The 10,859-nt window shown below is 33.2% G+C and overlaps 1 long non-coding RNA gene across 1 annotated transcript; it reads right to left on the bottom strand.

Moving 5' to 3' along the window:
- Positions 1–748: 748 nt before the first annotated feature.
- Positions 749–2,458, bottom strand: LOC132623958 (uncharacterized). Its single transcript, XR_009576488.1, has 3 exons — positions 2,275–2,458; positions 1,829–1,926; positions 749–1,017 (listed from the first exon to the last, which is right to left on the bottom strand). It is a non-coding gene; the product is annotated as an uncharacterized LOC132623958 (long non-coding RNA).
- Positions 2,459–10,859: the final 8,401 nt, after the last annotated feature.

Raw genomic sequence — 10,859 nt, 5'->3', positions numbered from 1 at the left:
TGTCCAATCAAATAGGTTCATATAAATTAAAACGGAAGGAGTATGTTTTTATTTTATTAAAATATTCGACAATAATTGATATGATTTGATTTAGATGTAACATTGGTGCGTTAATTATTTATATCCCTCATAAGCCTTAAATTCTCGGAAAGTGGAATTCCTTAGATAAGGGGTTTTGCAGTTTGCTTGGTGGCTTCTTTATCGAAGGACATGTTTTGATTTTCTAATTGCGGCCATCAGTTTTCACACTTGTCGATTCTTTGAGCTCTGCAATATACTCTTGTTTATTGTTCGTATCTCGTAAAATAAAAAATTTAGTACCTAGTAGTAGAAGACAAATCATGAAAAGTTCGGACGAAAGAGAATCCCTGGCTAATCTCGAGAAAGCCTCCAATTGTGACACTCTCAGCAATATCGGTCTCAAAGATAGTGGAAACAAAAGACTAGTAAAAGATATACTTGCATCAAAAATAAATAAATCAGAAAGCACATGATATTGCGCCTGTTCTTTTTTTTTATTTTTTGGTTGCATCATATATTTGTTTTGAGTGCGATAATGTTGAGGATTTCCACGTCGAATGACAAATATGTCACGACCCAATCAGAGGGTCACGGACGCCCGGAGCTAACCTATCGAGCACCTCTGAACATACATCTCATAATCATTTCTAGGTGAACCACAAAGATATCTCATGGGTATCATCATCTGTAAGGCATATAACACAAGATAACGGCACATTTCTATGTAATCATCAACAACTATGTCCATCGCCATAAGCCGACAAGACTGTCAAAATATTATACAACAATATGAACTGATAAGGTTATCTAGATACATCTGTCTACAAATCTCTATATAGAATACATGAATCCATAAAGACGGAGCAGGACTCCGCCATGGCCAAGTATATCTATACAAAAGAGTAATACCAATAAACTGCAGCTTCGAAACAAATGGAGCGCTCTTGAAACTCCGCTGATGAAGCTCCTAAGGACCTGATCCGTCTCCCTGCTTTCCTGCGGGCATGAACGCAGCGTCCATAAGAAAGGACGTCAGTACGAACAATGTACTGAGTATGTAAGGCATGAATAATAACATAACAAAAGATATGGAACATAACATGAGATAAAGAGATAACATGTACATTTGATTGCCTCTTAAGGCAGATATCCTGCATGCTTAGCCTTTAAAAGAAACATCTTTCATACGTATATAACATATTAGTGCTGCGGAACGTGCAGCCCGATCCATAAGTGTATTATGCTGCGGAACGTGCAGCCCGATCCATAAATATATTATGCTGCGGAATGTGCCCATAACCATATATCCCGCGTCCGGGCATCTCGCGTCAGGGACGATATCATAGTATACTAACTGATCAAGTGGTTATGCGTATATAACGCCTCACCCTTTTCCCATATCCCATATATATAAACAGCATGCACGAGAGCCCAACTAAAAGCTACTACTTTATCGGAGTGACGTAAGGTCAGTAACCTCCGATTTATATTATGAAGCAATCATCATCGCTATATCTTACCTTGAAGGGACGATTATCATAAGGTGAGATCAATAACAATGAATAAAATCATGAAATAAACTCAATAATCTCATAATAACATCAAAACCATAAGCTTTAGAATCTCTAGAAATGGGATTACCATCATCATCATTATCATCATAGAAAACATCTGTCTTTAGCATCATAAGAACTTTGAGAATTATGAACATCTAGCTTTAGGGGGATAAGGATATTATGGAGTTCATGTATGGGTTCATAAGAAGAGAATCATGCCTTTAGAAAGAAAGGAATTAGCCTTAACATACCTTGTCTTCTTAGTATACGGATCCCACGAGTCCTCATACACTCTATGAATGATTATCTACAGTAAACGAAGTATCCGTATCAACGATGGGTTCATAACCTATAAGAGAACTCATTTAGACATTTTGTCGAACATTTTATGTGTGTAAGATTCATGTAGCTTGTTTTCCTCAATCCTATACATATTTCGGTACCATCAACCCTTCACTAGTTCCCTTTTCATCTTTACAACTCACTTAACAATCCAACAACTTCCTATTACAACTTTAATTGCACAAACCAGCCCAACAACATCACAACCATACCAAGTCTAGAACAATTCATACTCAAGCGTAGCTAAGAACAAGTTCTAGCACAACTTAAACCTTACTTTCACAATTTCTCCTTCCCATAAGTTATGTAAATGCCAAATAATACTATAAACATGAAGATGGAGTGATAATCTTACCTTCAATCACAAGGATCACTCTAAGTTCGAAATTCCTTCACCTCCAAGAAGTCTCCAAATTCAACACCACAAGAGGAAGAACAATCTAGTGATGATGATGGAATTCTTCATGTTAGAATCACTTGGTTTGCCCGTGATTTTGGTCTTAGATCATAAGAAGACTTGTTGAGAGAGTTGTAGAAGTATCTAGGTCCAAAAATGGTGAAATAATGATTTAGGGTCCAATTTGGTCTATTTATAGTCCAAAGCATTCTGGACCGACACAACATGCTGCGAGGTTTGCGGCGTCGCAAAGCGCGCTTTGAGAGCTGCATGTTATGTGGCAGGCATCGCAACATCACAAAAAATTCACTATCACACTTTGCTGCACAACTGCGTCTTCTCAAAGCGTGTTTTGCGGCTCACATGTTGTGCTCTGAGAGCCACATATTGCGCCATAATGTGACACTTTGTCAAACTTTCTCTAAAACTTAACTCCGATGATCCGACAAGTCTTAAACCTTCCCGAGGCTTACTAAACATGGTTTTACTCTCTTATATACCCAAGATGGACATATCTATACTCATGACCTCGAAAAATTTGTCCTACTTCCCAAAACTAGGACACTAGCACTTAGCGAAACTCAACGTACAAAAATGCGAGGTGTAACAAAATAGATCAGTGAAATAATTGCTCGGTTTCCCCTTCAAATGGACTGGTCTTTAATTTATGCCGTTCAAATGGGTTGGTCTTTAATTTCTGCCATTCAAAATCTAACTTATGTCTAGCGGGGCATAAGTTCTTTAAGAATGCGAACATAACTTGTGAATATTATAATGCGTAACTTATATCTCTTTAGGCATAAGTTTAATTTTAACGGGAAAAAAATTAAAGAACAACTCATTTGAAGGGAAAAAGTAAACACCGCCATAAAATAGGGACAAAGTGCAAATGATTGTGTTGAAATGTCACGCATTTAATATAATATAAATCTTTCTCCTTATATAACATCGGCAATCCTCATCTCATAAATCAGCTTCTAGAATTGAGTTAAACAAAAAAAATATTTTTCTTTTATCACCGTGCAAACATTTTCACGTACAATGGGACAGACCGAGGGAGTTAATTTCCTGTTTATAATAAGTGATGGGGGATACTAAAGAGACTTTGTCACAGCTCAAAACCTCGGCCATGATTAGCACGTAATGAGTGCATTCCATCAAGCACATACACAAATAAATGCCTGACCGATCCCAAATATAATAGCACTACTGTATGTCCCAATAAAATAACGCACCCAGTGTATTTTCACAAATGAAATTTGGGAGGGTAGGATTTACAGAAACCTTATCCCTACCTTTTAGTGTAGGGAGGTTGTTTCCCGTAGACTCTCGGCTCAAAAGAACAAAGCAAGATAAAAGGAAAAAGAAAAATTGAGCGATAACATAACAGTATCAAATCAAGACAAAAGAAATGAATAAATTGAGCGATTCTAAAATAGTTTCTCGTCTATTAATAACGTCTAACAACGACCTTGCCCTTTTTTAATTAATGGACCTGAAATTAAAAGATATATATATATATATATATATATATAAAAAAAGAATTTATTGACAAATTAATGAAGTAAAATCAACATGATTAAGCTAAAAAGGATAGTATTGGCCAAATGGATTCAACTATTGATGGTGATAGATGACGGAAAATGGATCTTGCTGGTACGTGTAGCACTACACTGCACCTTCCTCCTTTCATTAATTTGGAATGATTGGTGTAGGGGCTGATTTTAATTTAATGAATTTAATATTAAAATTTGAAATTTCATGTACTCCATTTTATGATCAATTTTCTGATTCTTTTGGGGTCAGTGACTCTTTCATGAATTGCAAAATATATATTTCCATGGTCCACAACACAAATTACACTCTGCTGTTGTTTTCGAATGATGTTCAAATTACCACTCACGCGATAGGAAAATGTTTTAATGCATATACTCTTTGTCCCTTTTTTTTTGTAAGATAAAATTCGATTTCAAGAGTTAAATTATAATTGAAATTAGTTAAAAAATTAAAATAAATGTGGACATTTGAAAATACATTAACAATTTACCTATGTTGATGAATGTCATAAAAATAATTTTAAAATCTCATATAAATTACTAATGAATAAGAATTTTATACCTTTTGTTTTATTAATTTCCATTATTTCAGAGTTTATTTTGATTTACTTAGTTGTAGATTGCTTTGTTGTTATACATAAACACAGAGATTAGTAATGTAGGTATTAATAACATGAATTAATAATACAGGGATTAGTAATGTGGGGATTAGTAATACAGAGATTATTTTTGTTGAGTGTTTGGTTCATTGCCCTAAAATTGGACACAAAAGATACTATTTGAATATTTATTTATTTTTAAAAATTAAAAAATAATTTGTTACAATTATACCCTTAGATGCTTGACCTTTATAGGTTTCTTGAAACAAAACAAGGCCAATTTTGTCATTTTAGTTTTTTATCCATGGATGAGCTATCCATGAATAAGTTATCCCATCGTGGTGGTGGGATAAGATAATACACCCTTTAGTGGTCGTTTGGTTGCTAGTCAAAATAGTCCCGGGATTACAATCCCGGGACTAATTTATCCCGGGACTAATTTATCCCATCAGTTGGTATTATCTTATACCATCTGAAAGATGGTATAAAATAATCCCAGTATAAGTGGGTTAAGAAGGTATAAGTTGAGTTATTCCAGCACTAATTTTTATACCACGTTTGGTACAAGGTATAAAATAATCCCGGGATAAATCTATACCTTATACCAAACGTGGTATAAAAATTAGTACTGGCATAACCCATTTTATACCTCAAACCAAACGACCACTTAGTGGTCGTTTGGTTTGAGGTCAAAATAGTCCCGGGATTACAATCCCGGGACTAATTTATACCATCTGTTGGTATTATTTTATACCATCTGTTGGTATTATTTTATACCATCTGAAAGATGGTATAAAATAATCCCAGTATAAGTGGGTTAAGAAGGTATAAGTTGAGTTATTCCAGCACTAATTTTTATACCACGTTTGGTACAAGGTATAAAATAATCCCGGAATAAATCTATACCTTATACCAAACGTGGTATAAAAATTAGTACCGGCATAACCCATGTTATACCTTAAACCAAACGACCACTTAATGTATTAAATAATCCATGTATTAGTTATACATGTCCTAAGATATCAACCAAACATGATATAAAATAATACCACATCTAATACCATGACTATTTTAGCTAAGACCTCCTACCAAATGAGCTCTTAAGATTCTAGTTTAATCAATTATACTACTATAAGTGATCGTGATTCTCAATATATATATGTGCAATTAAGTGTCTAATTTTGAAATATACTGGTTTTACTTCAGCTAATTGGTCCTATTACAGGACTAGCCTAGGGCAAAAGTAACAAGGAGAGAGTGATTACTCATCGCTGATCATTAGACTAGCTAGGCTTCAATTTTTCAAGATAGTTGAATAATAAGATATATATTAAATAAAATTAATGCAAGTCCCTATCATGTATGAGGCGGAAATAAAAGCTTACAGGTTGATTGTGATTTTTTATATATGGTCATAGCCCTGCCCTACAAAATCAAACTTTCTCTAGCCTTAATGGTCTATTCAATATGTTTTAGGGATAAGTAATGGCCCTCTTGAAAATCATTGGGAGACCACCCACGCCCTAATTTTCAAAAAAGTATTTGAAGCCAATATTTTTTCAAAATCATAAACAGTGCAGTTAAGAGAGAGATGGAGAGACTTATTAATAATTGGAGCTGAATGAATGTGACATATATCCACTAGATAAGGAATTATTTTTGGTCATTCTATGTGTTGGAAATTTTAAAGATAATGCATGTGCATATTCCCAGGAAACAGAAAAAGATAGTAGGATGTTGATGGTACAAATAATGAAACAAATACTCCATTCGTCTCAAATTATTTATCTTAATTATTAAAAATAATTGTCTCAAATTATTTGTCAGCTTAGAAATTTAAGGCATAATTAATTATTTTTGTCTATTTTATCCTTAGTGAAATTTTATTATTAATGTAGTGACACATTAATAGAGTAAATATTTAAAGGAGAGAAATCATAATTTAGACATAAATAAGGGTAAAGTTGGTTAAATTTCCCTTCTATTTAATAGTATTTCTTAAGGGACGTGTAAATCAAAAAAACGACAGATAATTTAAGATAGAGGGATTATATAAATGTATATGTAGAACAATTATCTCCGTGAACTTTTTAATTGGGCTTACAATTTAATGAAAGAAAGAATTTCTCGTTAGAAAATTTTAAATAAGGAAAAATGTTTAAATCTGTCCTTAAACTTTGTAAAATGATCCAAATTCCCTCCATTAATTGTTGTAGTTAGATATATCACTGTTGGTCACAAATTTGCTCTTAAACTTTGCATAATTTCACAAAGTCCAGGCGCAATCTGAATCATTTTGCATCGTTTAGGGATAAAGTTTGACCATTTTCTCTTGTAGAAGAGGTTCATGTGTTGAAAAGCTTCCATTGTTAGGAATGAGTATTGGGTCAATCTTTTAATGGCATAATATATTTGACCCCAGCTATTAATAATGATAAATTTGAGTCATTTCACAAAGCATAAGGATAAATTTAGATATTTCCCTTTTTATTAATAAAGTAAAGTTCTAGGTGCAATAGAAATAACAAAGATAGCTATGCAACTTACATAAATAGAAAGTAGAAATGACATGAGGTGTAACATATATCCTAACGAAATGTTCAATCATTTCGCCGGTTGCGTACGTAACTAAAGATGGTCAAGTTGTGATTAATAAAGACACATTACGAGTAGTATTTTAAAAGCTTGATTCGTTGTTTAACTTGTCAAAACAATAGATTGAAAATATCTTAATTATTTTAATGAAAAATTGTATTTTCAAAGATACTGATTATTTCGTTCAGCTTCAACATTACAATTTCGTACAGGTTGGTATATATGCATTCTAATATAACGTCAACCAGAAGTTGATACGTAATTACTAATTATGAGCCTAATTGATTGAATCACTTTAAGAATAAACAATTTTTTTTTAAAGACTTCCTTTTGGGAATAGCTAAATCACCGTAGTGCTTTCAGAATACACGAGGAAGGGAATGATTTCAACAGTTGTAGCACTTCCCTATTGCATTATGAATTTCATAAACATACTTATTAATGACATACTTGTTTACTAAATGGATCATTATTACATCAAAAGTCTTGGACAAAGAAGCTTTCAGTTTACGTCACAATTTATATACGAGCAAAAAACAGTTCTTGTCTTCTCATGCGTTCCATTTTTTCGAACCTTGCACCCCAAAATATGGTGCAATGTGAGAGTTCCTAAATGTTCAAAGAAAAAAAGGGGTTTTGTTCTTGTCATGTGAGTCTAAATTTCATGTTTTTGTAGGTGAAAAGAAGGATAGATATCTTCTTACACCAAACGCTCGCTTATAAATACAATATCTTCATAATCATAACCCTTTCTTTCTTTTCTGCTAAGCATTTTTTAATAACGAAATCCATAACATAAAAGGGGTTAATTAAACGCTAAAATGCCTAGTCTAATTCTATATATATTCTTTCTGATTTTTATGTCTTTATCTCAACAAAAATATCATCAAATGTCAAATCCATTTATTTTTCATACATGACAGAGATACTATTTAAGATTTCAACGGATGTCAATCTCACAAGAAATTGTGGCATCCCTATCATACCCAAAGTCCAAAGTAACAATGCTCAAATTTTTTCCAAGTCTTTGGACGCATTTATAGAGCTACATAGGCCTAACCTTAACAAACGTGGAAATATAAATGTTTAAAACAAAATTTTGAAAGCAACTTTAACGATTACTTCTTTTGTTTCCCCTGTTTAATTGGGACCACAATAAGATGATACTATCTAAACAATACTACCTCAACCATATATAAAAAAACGGAGGACAACATAAATATCGTATAGCGCAAATTAATGATTATGCCTTTGTTGGTGTTTATACATATCCTTGAAAGACATGGCTTTGAGTTTATCATACTTGTTTGAGCACTCCAGACTTAATAAAATCCTTTTGCCTTTTCTCGCATGTTGCTTTGAAGTAAGAGCTAAATTGAGCTCCTACTAAACATCATTATTAATTCAACTTGCTTTTGTAGTATCTCTCCACCGATGAAATAATATGTAAAGAAAACAAGCTTTAACCATAATCTCCCAAATTATGTGTGATACAAATGCCACCATATATAGCTAGATTTCATTTATCTATCAGCTGTCCTAGATAGAAACGACCCCTTAGGGATTATATTAAAAAGTCCATGGCTCAAGCTATAGTGAGGATTATATAATGCAATATTCGAACCATGTATTAACTTCAGAGTAGAGTTAATTCGTTTATATTGGCTAAAATGCGAAGGAATTTGCTTAAGGACTGAATAAGGACATGATAACAAATAAAGGAAAGTTTGCTATCATAATTTATAGTTATATCGATAGAAGTATTTCATACAATATTACATCTCTACTTTATAACTCACATCTATGGCAGAATCACTTGTGTTCAAAGGAAGTCAATTGACACTCCTTTGTCAAAAAAATTATATTGCATATAGGTAGGCTTAATTTTTCTTTTTATGTAAATATATATTATGTGATAAATTCTCATGGCTTCTTTGAATTTCCTTAGCGAAAATTCTGATTCCGCTACTATCTCTCATGTTGTCCCATTTCCCTCTTTTATTTCCCCTTCACTTTCCCTCTCTGTGATAGATAAAAAAATTAAAAACGAACAAAACTGAATGAAGAAGCATGAATGGTCATTCTTCTTCTTTCGTTCCCTTTTAAAACCTCTTATTTACCCAATCTATACTATTTTTAGTGCTTCCGTCTCATTGTGATTCATAGTGTGCTTCTTTCGCTTGGTGATGGAGGACATATTCGTGTACTTGAAGCTTTCATGTGTCCCATATTCCATCTTAAAAGTGCATGCTACCAAAAAAGTTCATCGAACTACAGCAATGCAAGTACATGTCAATCTCCAATAAGGCTGTTTATCTTTATTTTTATCTTTATTTTCTTTTAGGGCAAAAACTAGGGTTGACAGAGGATAAGAATCCAAAAAGCCAAAGTGAGTGTGTATATATATAAATAATTAAAATTTTGTTTTTATAATCGTGGTGTTCGGGCCAGTCTGCACACCTCGACTAATTCCACCGGATACGTGCTACTCCCCAACAACACATATAGGGGTGGAGCGAGGGGGTTAATCTGAATCCCCTTCATTGGAAAATTACACGATATATAGATTAAAATTATTTTTTTACGTATGTATATAATGGATGTTGAATTCCTTAGGTGACTTTTTCTTCCCGTTTTTACTTCTTTATATTTTGAATTCCTTCAATAGTAATATAATAGTGTCTCATAACTTTATTCACATCCAAAGTGAGGATACCTTTATCAATCGCTATTCCAGAGTGACCATTGGATATACAAAAGGGACAAACCATGCACCAAAGCAAAAAGGGTTCAAATAATCCCATTGAGAGCTAAAAAGACTACATGCAATATATACGAACATACTCGTGGTATCTGATCAGCTTTACATGTACATTGGTTTCAGCCTTTGGCAAAGCATAATGTCTAATCAAAGATACGGAATATCTAAGGGGTATTATTAAAGATTTCTGATAAGGCTTATATGCTCTGAAAAAGATTTAATTTATTGTACCAGCTACTTGCACTGATGTTACATGTTGATTGTAGTTGGGACCAACTGGAGATACTGCACCCTTCTTGTTCACATGTGATGAAATTTTCCAAATTTCCTTATTCATGTTATCTTTGATAGCATGAAACACCATTTTTCTCAATGGGTGAAGGATCACATTAAAATACAGGTTTGCTTTGTATTGTATTTCAAAAAGAAAAGCCATCGAAACAATTTTCCAATTACATATATCTCCATTCTCGGGTCAAAATTATAGTGGAACTGATAATTCAACTGAGTATTTTAATTAAACCCGCATCACATCTTCACAATGCCCGTTTGCCCCTCAAAAACGAAAGGGGAAAAAAAGCAGAGATAGAAATGGATGAAAAGGAAACTATTTTTCATTTAATATGTATACAGTATCACAGTAATAGAACAAAAGTAGATAAAAGACAAAGCTTTGTTCCAATGTTGCTAAGCAGCCTATAGCTCAAAGCAAATATTCCTCAGAAAAGACAATCTATTCAAAAGCCGCAAAGTTAAAGCTACTAATCACTAATAGAAGATAACCGTAGACTTTGTTTCACGTAGATTTTGAGGTACTTGGAGTATACATCTAGAAAAGATGAGTCTTTATCTAAGAATGGTGCTTTCTTTTTTTAAAAATAACAATGGCATCTTGGTCAACTTATGCACACCTTCATTATTTCATGGGGATCCGTTACTTCTTCACTATTAACGCAAATACAGAGTAAGTCCTGATAAAATGAACTCATTATTTTTGGCAAGAATGGTATATTAATATCTCACTACAAGAAA

The sequence above is a fragment of the Lycium barbarum genome, chromosome 12 (genome assembly GCF_019175385.1).
Source record: "Lycium barbarum isolate Lr01 chromosome 12, ASM1917538v2, whole genome shotgun sequence".
Lineage (NCBI taxonomy): Eukaryota > Viridiplantae > Streptophyta > Magnoliopsida > Solanales > Solanaceae > Lycium > Lycium barbarum.
Note: the sequence above shows the minus strand (reverse complement) of the source record. Positions and strands in the feature narration are given on the sequence as shown.